Source organism: Pseudopipra pipra, chromosome 22 (assembly GCF_036250125.1).
Source record: "Pseudopipra pipra isolate bDixPip1 chromosome 22, bDixPip1.hap1, whole genome shotgun sequence".
Taxonomy (NCBI): domain Eukaryota; kingdom Metazoa; phylum Chordata; class Aves; order Passeriformes; family Pipridae; genus Pseudopipra; species Pseudopipra pipra.
Genome location: NC_087570.1, coordinates 4,676,900 through 4,689,068, shown reverse-complemented (window position 1 = coordinate 4,689,068; position 12,169 = coordinate 4,676,900). Strand labels below are relative to the sequence as shown.

The 12,169-nt window shown below is 46.6% G+C and overlaps 1 protein-coding gene across 1 annotated transcript in view; it reads right to left on the bottom strand.

Moving 5' to 3' along the window:
• UBIAD1 (UbiA prenyltransferase domain containing 1) overlaps positions 1–12,169 on the bottom strand; it is a 92,141-nt gene that overhangs the window by 41,634 nt on the left and 38,338 nt on the right. Inside the window, exon 3 of the transcript XR_010435785.1 lies at positions 9,990–10,086. The gene's annotated coding sequence lies outside the window, so the exon portion shown is untranslated. The remainder of the gene's footprint in view (positions 1–9,989; positions 10,087–12,169) is intronic.

The window sequence follows — 12,169 nt, the reverse complement described above, 5'->3', positions numbered from 1 at the left end:
TTGATCTCACAGCCTTTTGCATTTACACTGAATGTCCTGAGATACAGAGTGGGAAGGGCAGACCCCCTTTGTTTTCTCCAGCCCCCTTTATAACACAACTTCCTGCTACCAAGGGCCATCCAGCATCAAGCTCAGCCAAACACAAGGCTGTTGGGACACCTCTACTATTGCAGAGCCAGTGCTCAGTGCTCCCAGAGCAAGAACAGGGTGTATTTCCAGAAGTCAGCCTAGAAAAAAGGACAGAAATCTCAGACTTGCCTGGGATAATTTTTTCTTCCTCTCAGAGGGCTCTCTTTTCATTTTTGCCCTCCTAGAACTGAACATCAAGAGTTTTCAGTCCTGAGGCAATCTGATTTTCTTAAGAATCACAAATGTTGACACAAGGCTAAAAGGAGCTGGAGAAGATGCTTCTCCCCATGGGCTGACACAGCTTTGCTCAGCACACACACTCTGTGAGCAGAGCACACAGGGGAGGAGACAATGCACTTTGCACTGTGTTTCTGGTGTGAACATCTCTTTCCCATCCACACCCAGGGGAACGACTGAGCCCTACAGCTACATCTCTCTCATCCCTCCTTCATTTGCTATTCCTGCCTGACATAACACCTCCTCTTTCCTTTGCCTCAGATGGATTTTAGAAATATAGGTCTTGCCTAGCACGGTGTAACTTAAATCACAGTGTTGCAGCCAGGCTTTCACCACAGTGACATTGCCAGAGATGCACAACATACACAGACCAGCACAGTAATTGGTATAGACAAAACTAAGGATAAACAGGCAGACACACAAGGGGAAATTCATCATCTGAGACCTGGTGCTTATTTTCTCCCCTAGACAATGCCTTTGTACAAAGCCCAGAGTCTCTGGCACAGAGAGGATTCAGGTCTATCAGGCCTGGTTTCTAATTGGTACATTTAACTAAGTGAAAACTCCCTCATCAGGTTAATAATTCTGTGAGCCAATTAAACTAAACTGATCTAATAAAAGAGCAAACCAGTCTTGCTGTGTATACCCAGAGTACTTGCTCCAATTTAACTGAATGAATTTAAATTCAGTTTCAGAAAATCTGTGCAAAGCTCTTTGAGGGATTTCCGGTTCTTTCAGAGGAGAGAAAGGCTGGAGGGAGACTGTCTCCACCCCAGACCCTTCCTATCTTGTTTTGCAGTGACTCACACATCCCAGCTTTGCAATGAATGAGCTTTCCAAAGGCAGCATTCGCTCTGGCTCTCCCCCCCTGCTGTAGCACCATGTGTTTTACAGCATTGTCAAACATAATGATTCCTACCCTGGAGAGAAATTGGGTCCCGTTTTATATTTTATTACCTAAGAAAGGACATTTTTTACTTTCCACAGTCCACAGTTGGCAGCAACAGCCCCATAAATCTTGCCAAATGCTTTTTGTTGATATATTGTCCAGCAAGAAGTCTGTGGGGCTGGGGCCTGTGTGGAGTAAACAAGTTAATGGTTCCCTGATCCATGTCCGGAGAGGGAGAGCAGCAGGGATAAGGAGTGCTGCAAAGTCACTGCAGACAGAGTCCAGCAGCTGGGGGGTGAGCTGAGAGACCACGTTTCACATTTGTTATCCAGAGCAACATGCAAGTTGCAAAACTTCCTGGCCCCCAAGAATGAGGTCTTACTCCACAAAACTCGCCTGCCAGCCCACTCTGCCAGTCATTGTTTGCTGCAAGAGCTCTGGCTGGTTCTCACAGGGAACCATGACTGGGGGGAAACCTGCAGGAGCCCCAGTGCATGCCAGCAGAACTCATGGAAACCAGGAAAAAGGGTCATTGAGAGGAAGACAAAGGCAAGAACATACTTGTGAATGCACATGCATAGGAGCAGATTTCACAGCTGAAGGGACAGAACAGTGTGAGCAGAGAGCAAAGAATATGGGGGAGGCACAACTCCCTGTCCACGAGGAGCAGGCTGGGTGTAGTTGCTGTGCCTGCTCTCTGGTAGGAGGGTAAACCCATGTGGGACTGGTGGATGTAACTGTGTTGGAGGTGGCTGTAAGGAGTCCCTACAGAGCAGATGAACAGGTGTGGAGATGCAAGAGCATGTTTTGGAACACGTGTTTCTCAATTTAAGCAGGCAATGATGGAAGGGAAGATGACTGTCCTTGCACTGAGGGAGCATCCAAGATGTGCATTGCATGTGTGTTAGCTGGGGCAGGGCCAGAGGCATATGTAGGTGACAGGCTCTGCTCTGTCCCCGAGCCAAGCCCCAGTTCCTAATACACTTGTCCTTTTTGGGTGCTGACAGAGCCTCTCCCTGAGAAAAAGAGATGTTCATTCCTTTGGGCAGTTAATGAGCCGCTTCCCTCCTCTCCATCTTTGTCCCTGTGCTCCTCCCCGGGCTCCCAGAGCACTTTGTGGTAATGAAGAGATAATGCCATAATGACTTGGTATGTCACGCTCAGCCCCGCTGTAATGCCTTGGAACAACTCAGTGCCACTGCAGGGCTCTGCCAACTCAGCCAGTCATGGCCAGGCAATGCAAGGCCCTCTCTGCCCCTCCAGGCAGAGGGACCATTCAGTGGACCTTCATCCTGCAAAACAGAACCCAATCTCCCAGTGCCAGGCGTCCCGAGCTTTGCTGCCCCTCGCTTCTCCTCCAGCCATGGGGCAGGAACGCAGTTCCCACAGACACGACCTGCACCAGTCACTATGGGTTGGCTGTGATTCCTGAAGAGCTGAAAACTCTCCTGAGGCCTCAAGAATAAAAATACTGCTAACCCTGGCTGGGAGCATAATGAACAGGAAGAAAGATTGATTGCTAAGGCTGTAATTAAGTGAGAGCTTTGATAGCCTCATAAGCCGCAAGAGCCAAACCAGAGTCCTGATGTGGAATTAGAGTGGCACAGGCTCCCTCCCTGCATCCCACCACCTTCTCCTGTTAGGAACAGCACCTTAGGATTCCGAGCACGCAGCTGCCCTGCTCCAGGCTTTATAGGCTACAAGTCATTTTAAGGGGAAATGGAAGAAATGAGCTTCCCACAGATGAGCGTGATAGGAGGCTCAGGGACTGACTACAGCGAGAAGGAGCAGGAATTGGCAAGTTGCCTCCCACCCTGTGCCTCACCTCCCCCTCTGTGCCTCACCTGATTATGAGGTGTCTCTCCACATTAGGCATAGCATTGCATCCACTTACAGCCTGTGAGCAGAGTCTCATAAGCAGGGCAGGAGGGCATGGGAAGAGGGGGCAGAAGAAGGAGGGAATGATTATCCACCAAGGACTTGAATCCAGTGAGATTTACACTCTTCCTCAGCCATAAACATTGCTGAGAACTCTAGAGATAAACACACTTGCTCAGCGGAGGCAAAGGCTGCCTGCCAGCCCCCAGCTGCTCAGCCTCCCTGATTGCCAGTGCACTAAGGATAACCCACTTCTCCAAGGGCTGCAGCTCTCTCCGTCCCACTCTTCTCCCATTTGCAGACAGAAGTGATGTCTTCATTGCATATCTCTTCCTCAGCTGAGGCTGGTGCTCTGCCAGCCCCCTCCATTTTGCAGCACAGCCACACCAATATGTTCCCCCAGGATGGAATAGGACACCACACCATCCCTTCCCTCAGCTCCTCCTCCCAGCCCAGCCTGCCACAGGTAGTGCCTCTGTGCTGGAATGGCTTCTGTGACAACATATGAGGCTCCTCATATACATGTCAAAAGAAGACATTTTCAGCTTGGCAAAGACCTCCAGGATCATCACAGAACCCTCTTCAGGAGCCTCTCTGCCCTCTCCCTCAGTTCTGGCTCCAGCCATGCACAGCCCTTTCAGGAAATACTCCCCTTCAGGCTGTAACCCATGTCATTCCTGCAGCTGGGCATAGGAAACAAACTTTGGGCCAGCCCTTGAGCTTGCACTGAACTCAGGATAAACTCCATGGACAGACTCTTTCCTTCCCCTCTGGGTTTATGCTCAGCCTCACACTGCTGTTGGTGTACCTTCCCCTCCTCCTCTGCACCCAGAAACACAAAATTCCTCAGCCCACCCCACCCTTTTCCCTGAGCACACACTTCCCGGATTTGTCCAGATCTGCTGCCCTCTATCCTACTATAACATTTCTGCCTCCTATTTTGAGTATGTGCACATTAAAAGCTTTTTCTTCATAGAAGTGGTTCAAGAAATAACCAGGAATGTCCTTATATTTTACCAGTTCCACGAGAGGCGATAGCTCCTCACAGTGAGGTGGGGAACTAAAGGCAACAAAGGACACAAGAAGCTCTTGATCCTGCCCCTGGCTCTGGCATTTTCTGTACAAGTAGCTACTGCCCAGGGCTGCCTCAGTTTCCCCACTGTTTCTTCCTCACAGAGACACTGTGAGACTTAATCATCTGACACACATAAAAAACTGAGCTCTTCAGATGAGAGGAGCCAGACAAGGATGCAATCACACTGTGACATGATGCCTTTGAGCTTCCTGCTAACCAGACAATGGCCTAACCAGCACGAGCCTGTTGTCAGTGATGTGTGAGCCGGGCCGGGGACGCGCCGGTGTCTCTGAACCCCGCAGTGCCTCTCCCCCGGCGTGTTTGGGGGGCATTCCCTTGACCAGGATGTCTGAGCTCCAGCACAACCCCACTCCAGTCTTTGTCCATCACACATTGTTGGCCTTGAAACTCAGAGCACCAGGGGTGACAGACAGATCCGGGGAGTGACAGACTCCCAGAGTCAGCAGAATGCAGCCTGTTGCCATGGAAATTCAAGCCTCCCTTTTAAGCATCTGTGCAGCTCAGGGGAACGTGGCCAGCTCCCACTGTGAAAAATCTTTGTAAAGAGTCCCGTGGAGAGTTGGGTTTGGATCCCACAATTGCTCTTTGCTCCACAGCCCAATTATGTGTTCTAGCAGGAAAAGAGGGACCGCAGCTTGGCTGAGGGTATGTGACGTCAAGGTGCATTGTCTAAGAGATGAGCCTGCAACCAGGGACACGATTTTCTGACACAAAAACTCTGCAGGAAAATTTCAGATTTAAAAAAAAAAATATTGGAAGAGATCCACTTTCACTGCTGTGCCACAGGGCAACACCAGGCAACACCACTCAGAAGTAGGCTTTGGGGAGATTGTTTATCTGAACGTGCAAAGTTAGATCTTGAAGGCTTATTTATTTGTCCACTGCACTGGCAGGCTTTGTTTGGATTGCTGACAAAGGCATTGTCATAGGTGTGACAGGCAAATAAATAAGTGAAATAAAAACAAACACTGGGACAAAGGGGTGCTGATGGAAAATTCCAGCAAATAAACCAAGACTTTTGGCGTATTTTGTGACTGCAGAAAATGCAAGCAAAGCATGGGAGTTATTAACTACTTCTCTGTCATTTCCAAACTTCTGTCATGAGTGTCCACCTCACCTTATGCATGAGGGCAGTGTTGTGTAGAATTATGATCAAGAATGATGTTTCTTGCATGACACTGTATATCAGCTGTGTTTACTGCACATACATTGCCATGTGCTCAAGGCAAATGTAGAGGGCCACTGGGTCTGTACATGCACATGGGACACCCACCAGGGTATAGACAGGATGCCTGGGGAAGGAGATCACCTTCCCTTCCAAAGCTGGTTTTGTCAAGTCTAATTGCCTTTGCTGTTTTCCCCATGAAGTCACTTTGCATCTCCAAGCTCACTTTCCCAGTTGCAGCGACCCTTTTGTTTCCTGTGCAATAGCAGGTATTTCTGTGAGGCTGCTGCCTGGGAATGAGCACCAGGAGCTGCTTGGCCTTTCAAAGCCCCAGACAGCTTCATTAGCCAAACAAAGGCCACACATCCAGAGCTCTACACAGAGGCAGGGGGTGATGTAGAAAAGCTCTAGCAAGCAGTTCTTCATTACATTATCCCACCTGCAGCCCTCTGGGAGTGGCCTGTTGTTGAAGGAGTTGTGATAACAAGCTCTCCAAGGAACTGCCTTTGTGATGTCCAGAGCGAGGGCACTTGAGATCATTTCTCACCAAAAGCCCATGACAAAACACTCTCAAGACTTTTCCTTTTAGGGTTCATTCCAGAAGCCCTGAAAGACACTTAGAGGTCTAATTCATGCCTGGTTCCTCATGCAGTTTCTCACACCACGGTTTAGCAACTGTCAAACACTGACAGAAAGGGTGACCAATGTCTTTTCATCATCAGTGGCCCACACCCTCTCCAGAGGGCACTGCACCCAAGAGATACACCACTGTTTTTTGAGGAAACTGCCTGAATCCCATGGTTATATTATAAAACTCCCCTGTCTGGCAGTTCAAAAAGTTCCTCCTGAACTTTGCCATGGAAATCTTTCACAAAACAAAACAAATTCTTCTCCCCAGAGAACAAAGACATTTACTTCTTGCTTCTCTTTCCTGAAGTCTTTTCCCAAAGAACTTCAGTTATGACAAACAGGCATTGTAAAACCCAGCATGTTCACCATTTCTCTTCCTCTTCCCACCACTGCCAGTATAAATATCACCCTGAATTAGGGGCTCAGTGCCAAGTTAAAATAATGCTCTCTTTGGGCTGGGGGTCTGGGTTCTCCAGAGATCACAAGGAATCTGTGATGGTGGGTGAGAAGGAGGGAGGAAGTTTGATCCAGGAACACCAACTGGGAATATTTTCACACTAAATTTCACACCTCCTCCCCTGGGTTTCAGTGAACAGTTACAGTGATGCACCCTGCAGGGTCACCATAAAGGCAGATCCATCCCTTGAACATCTCTGTAGCTCTCTAGGCTGCATGTCAGGGAGGGAACCTTGTTTGTTCTTCCTTTCCTCACTCCCACTCCTCCCTGCTGCAGTGCTTTTCTGGGAAACCCTGGGGGAAATAATTCTGGAAAAGAGGCAACAAATTTGATCAGGACTCCAAAGCTGTAGGCAGCCCACAGCCAGACACAGTGCTAGCCTCAGATGGGAGCCAGAGAATGTCAGACTTGGCAAACAGTGATTTCCATCCTGAAGCCAGATGGAAAATCAAATACCACAAAAAAATATTCCTGAACCTAAACTTCCCATCTAAAAAAAATTCAAGCTGGGTCAATTCACAGGTTTCCTTGCAATAGTTTTACATTGAGTCATTTTATGTCAACCTTTAAAAGACGTGTTTACTGGTTTTGGCAAAAAAAAAATCGTGTTTGAAAGCATAAATTCTAAACGTAAAAAAAGACATATTTTCAACAATTTATGATGTTTTTTTCGTTAAGAAATACTATTTGTTCCTTTTCCTGCAAGTCAGGACTCCTTTTCTGCACACTCACACTCTGATACGGGAAGGGATTTGGGGTCTCCAAACTAGGGCTCCAAACCTTCATGCAAACCCTCCTCAGAGGGTGTGAATCTATGCCTGGTCACTTTGTAGGAATGCAGGCAGGGGCACAATGGTCCCACCTCATCCTTTCCTTCCCCCAGAGAGCTCAGGGATGGGATCCTGCTCATAGGTTTCCATGCAGTCAGGGCTGAGCAGCACAAAAGGGCTCTGCAGTCCTTCCTACCGTGGCAGAGAAGCTCCAGACAAGCAGTTTCTCTCTCCTGACCTTCCTGTTATCACCCCAATCCAAACACCTGCATCCCAACGAAATTGAGTCAAGATTGCCAGGAACTCATCTCCAGCCTCATTTTCCTTTTTCTCCTTTTCTCCCTGATGGTGAGGCCTCACCCCTGTGACAGCTTCATTACAAGTGACCTTCAGCTCCAGCTTTGTTGGGGAAGTGATTTAGAACCAAATTACTGATCTATTCCTTTCATCTCCTCCCTCTCACTGAGAGCAGCAATAGCAGCCCTGGAGAGGCCGCCTAAAACCAAGTGTTTTTAACACATTCCAGAAGGGGAGACAGAGCAGGAAGCCACCCCCCAGCACAGGCCAACAGGAAGGGGCCAGACTGTTCTTGGGGAAGGGCCAAAACAATTGTACAAGTTTATTTCAAGGGTGTGGAGGATTCTGGTTCAGACCAGCTCTTAAGGAGTTGGGGACTCCACTGAGAACAGACAGAGGGAAAAACACAGGGCAGGTGGGGGGTTGGAAGACAGGATGGCTGTGGCACATGGGCAGAGCAGAAGGGAGGTGGCAGCATGGACCTGGTGGTTGTGGGCTGGGTTAAATCCCTTTGGAAGCAGTGGGAAGAGCAGCTGTCTCTGAGTCAGGCGAATCAAAGAACACTTCTGTGTCTCTTCATTCGGTACAAACTGAAGCAATGGAGGAACAAGGACGAGGGTTGAGCTGAGCTGAGCTGCTACACGGCTCTGCTGTAGGCTAATGGCTCTGTGTGTGTGTGAGAGAGAAACAGGGAAGAGAAGAAGATGGAGAAAAAAGAATAACCAGAGCTGGAGCAGATCACTGAGAAGAATCAGAATAAGCAAGGGAAACTTGAAAAAATATCAGAGAGATGGTACCAGAGTAAAGGGCATTAAAGAGACCTCTGCCTCCTAAAGGGCACTGACAGCCAGAGAGTTAAAAGCAGAGGAAACGGGGAAGCAGGAATTGGGAGTCCCAGCTCTCATCAAGTGAAGTGTTTCCAACCATTACAGCCTAACGTGTCACAGGGGGCACCAGCAGCAGGTCCTTGAATGAGTGTCCAAATCAAAGACCTGAAAACCTGGCCTCACTCACAAGGCTCTCATTCTCTTTCTTTTCAGCAGCAACATCCCCGTGAGCCAACAGTTCCTGAGCAAGATTGCTGCATGATGAACACATAAAAGAGAATCTCTGTGATTCTTCACCCACCCAGGCTCAGGAACACAGGGTAGAGACACACTGAACCATTCAGGGAGTGAAACTGTTTCACACAACCATTTCAGCAGAGTGATTTACCAGTTGAGAAGAATTTAATTTACAAACAGAAAACATAAAAGGGAAGAATAGACTGTAAACAAGGCAATAACAGAAGAGCCCAGTAATGAGAGGTTCACGCAAGAGGAGATTGGCTGATCCATGTGGTAAAGAGCAGCACAAAGTGGCTACAGGGAAATAGCAGGAAGAGATTAACTGCTGACACTAAAGTGCTATTTCCAGCTGACATTTGTCTCTGCCTTGGAATTCCCAGTTGGAGAGAAGAGGTGACAACAAACAGGAGGAATTTACACTGTCCACTTTATGCAAATCTAACCTTTCTGCACCTGCCAGGTGGGGAGTATTTATTTACATTCTGGCTGCCTGACTGCATCGGCAGAGGGAGTGAATCCAAACAGAACACAGAGAAGGTCAAAGGGATACAGCTCGTGGCTGTAATTTCAGGCCTTGTTACAGGCATTACAATTTTAATGTGGCAGTTGAGAGATACACACCCCAGGCAGATGAACTGGCAGGAGCCCTGTGCATGTGCCAGTGTATTCCACAAGAGCATTTCATTGCTCTCTGACAGGCAGGTTCAGAGATATCAATCTGTGCTTCAGTCCCTACCTCTGTCTTGCTCATAAAGGACCTCAGCAAATTCCTTTAGCTCACGTGTGAAGAGTGATTAATTCTGGACCGGGCAGATCTGAGTCCAATCTCCTTTGCCACAGTGACTTTTCAAGATGCAAAGATTTGAGGCTGAGCAGTAACTGTGTGAATTTGTCACAATTTCAAACAGGAAGATAACACTTATATACCCTATCAAATTAACGAGTTCATATTGCATTTTAACAAGTGAAAACAAATTGCCACCACCCCAGAATAAGACTGGCTTTTTTTTTTTCATGTAAAATAATCTCTCTTTGCAATATATAGTCATTATAAGCTTTTTACATTAAAAAGTCGCTTTTTATCCACATAAATAGAGTGCAGTTGTCTCTTCAGCAGAAAACAGCACAAGAGCCCTTGGTACAAAAGACCAGTAAAAAACTAAAGACCCACATATTGAGATAAAAGTGCAAGGGGAAGGCTTTGGATGAACTTCCAGTGCTGTTGCACCATATTGAACCACGGCCACAACACAGGAAATCAAAAACAGTGCCCCTAAAGGAAAACTTTTTTAAGTCCCTTGAATTCAAATTTAAGTTGAACATTTTATAACTCATGAAATTGGCTTAGAAAACAGGAAACTTTCAGAAGTGCACCTGGGTCAACTGTTCAGGCTCTTCACTGCGACTGTGAAAGGCTGCATTGACTTTTGGACACACCAAAATAGCTTGTGGCATGATGCTCCTCTAGGATCTGCAGGGTTGGAAAAAGAAGATGAAATAATGCTGAGTTCACAGTAAATACCATAGAAAGGGTCAATGTTTGAGCAAAATCACTGGTTCTTCAACTGATTCCCCATAACACTTGGCAACACTGGGACCAAACCAGTTGGTGTCACATTAAGAGCCTTGTGCAGACAAAGCTGACAGATTCTCAACAGAGAACAGGGACAGTGTCTCCTATAAAATCAAGTTTTTTCAGCACCTATCATCCAGCCCAGTTGTGCTTAGCAGGCAGGACCTGACAAGAGCCTGAGGTGATGTGGCCGTGGGGCACTGCCAGGGCCACCTTTCTGAACCAGGCACAGCCTCACTTGCCCCCACCCTGCACCTCTGCCTGCCCAGGGTTGTGCAAGAAGGGCAAAAAAAAAAAGGATTTGTGAGGGCCAGAGGAAAAAGGCAGAGAAAGAAAAATCCCATAGGATAAAAGAGATGAGAATTTCAAGGTAGTTTGAAGGCAGTTAGTGAAGTCAAGAGCCCAGGCTGACCTGGAGTCACGGCAGTGAGAAAGTAAATAGACTTTTAAAGGCTTAGACTGAGGTTTTCAAAGCCTTTTCAACAACTAGGCTGTTCATTTCCATTTTATTGGATTGTAGCCAAGAAAATCCTGTGGGCTGCTCTGATTCTGGAGGTCTGAATTCGGAAAAGAGAAGCTAGACTTTGCTTTATTTTTTTATCTTTTAGAGAGAGAGAGAGAGATCTATATAAAGAATCAGAAAAAGCAGTTGATCATTTCCTTCAGCATCAGAGAGCCTGAAGGAAGGGTCAAGAATTGCAGGCTACAGACTTCTCCCATCCCAGTTCCAGAGACCAGAAAAAGCCCAGCCATAGGAGCCAGGTGGGTTGCTTGTCTTTCCAATAGGAAACAGCAGCAGGGGAAATTAGTTCCTTCTGTTTTCCAGCTCTCGTGAGCTCTGGGTTAAGAAGATTTGGGGCTTCAGTTCTGTCAGACCATCAACTGCCCAGCAGGTAAAGAAAGCAGTAAGTGGAAAGTAATTGATAGCAGCAGGTAGCTCCAATAAGTTTCTTAATCAATACAATTTGTAGCAGAGACAGCTCCAAACACTGAGTTAGGGAAGCCCAGTTTAATGTGTTTATAACTTTTCTCATTTTGTTTTGCTCATTTTTCCTTCCCAATTTCTTTCAGCAGTGTTTTTTCAAGAACTAATTTCTCCATGGACGTAACAAGTTCATGCTTCACTCACCATTTCCTCACAAACTCCTTGTAAATTGAATTACCTGTGTGGCAAAGGGGAAACTGCCCTAGTTCTCCTGGCTCCTGAGTGGAGCTCAGACACGTGGCCCTGCTCTTAGCAGAGAGAATTTTTTTTTTTCCCTCTTATTTGATTTAAAGTGAAGATAAATTAGTGGAAAGCGAATAAAAAAGGCTCCCTTCCCCAAAAGAGTGAACAGCACAACCAAACCACCCCAAAACACCTGTACTATGTGTACCTCCTACCTGAAAGCCACTGGAATATGCAGAGAATCCTTTTCTCTTCCTTCCCCAGTAATAAAGATACAGAAACTTCTGTTTCCCAACACTATTCCTCTGGAAAAAGATGATCAAATTGGCTACATGGACAAAGTGGTACAGGGGAATTTTCTCTGTATCAAGAGCATTTTTCCTCTTCCTTGTCAGCTGAGATGGGAAATGAAAGAGCTGATTTACAGTTCTTTTCACAGAACCACAATCAATATTTTTCAATACACAGACAAACAAACCCATGTTTTACCCTGAAAAGTTCTGTTTTGGTAAATATAAAACTCTGGTTGTTATTATTCCAAATAACCAGATGGAGAATCACGGAAAAGTCCATCTTTGTCAATTACTAACATTCTCCAGGAAATTTTTAATTAAAACCAAATTTCCAGTGGGTAAAAACCCCATACTTCCCAGCAAAATGCTAAAAATACTGAGAAAGAGTCTTGGGTAAAATTTTTGGCAAGACAAGTAGAAAACCTGTTCCATGGGAGATGCACAATTCCGCTCCAGTGACTCAGCAGCTCCAGACACACTTCCAAGCTGCTGCTTGTTCTTCCAGGACTATTATATAAAC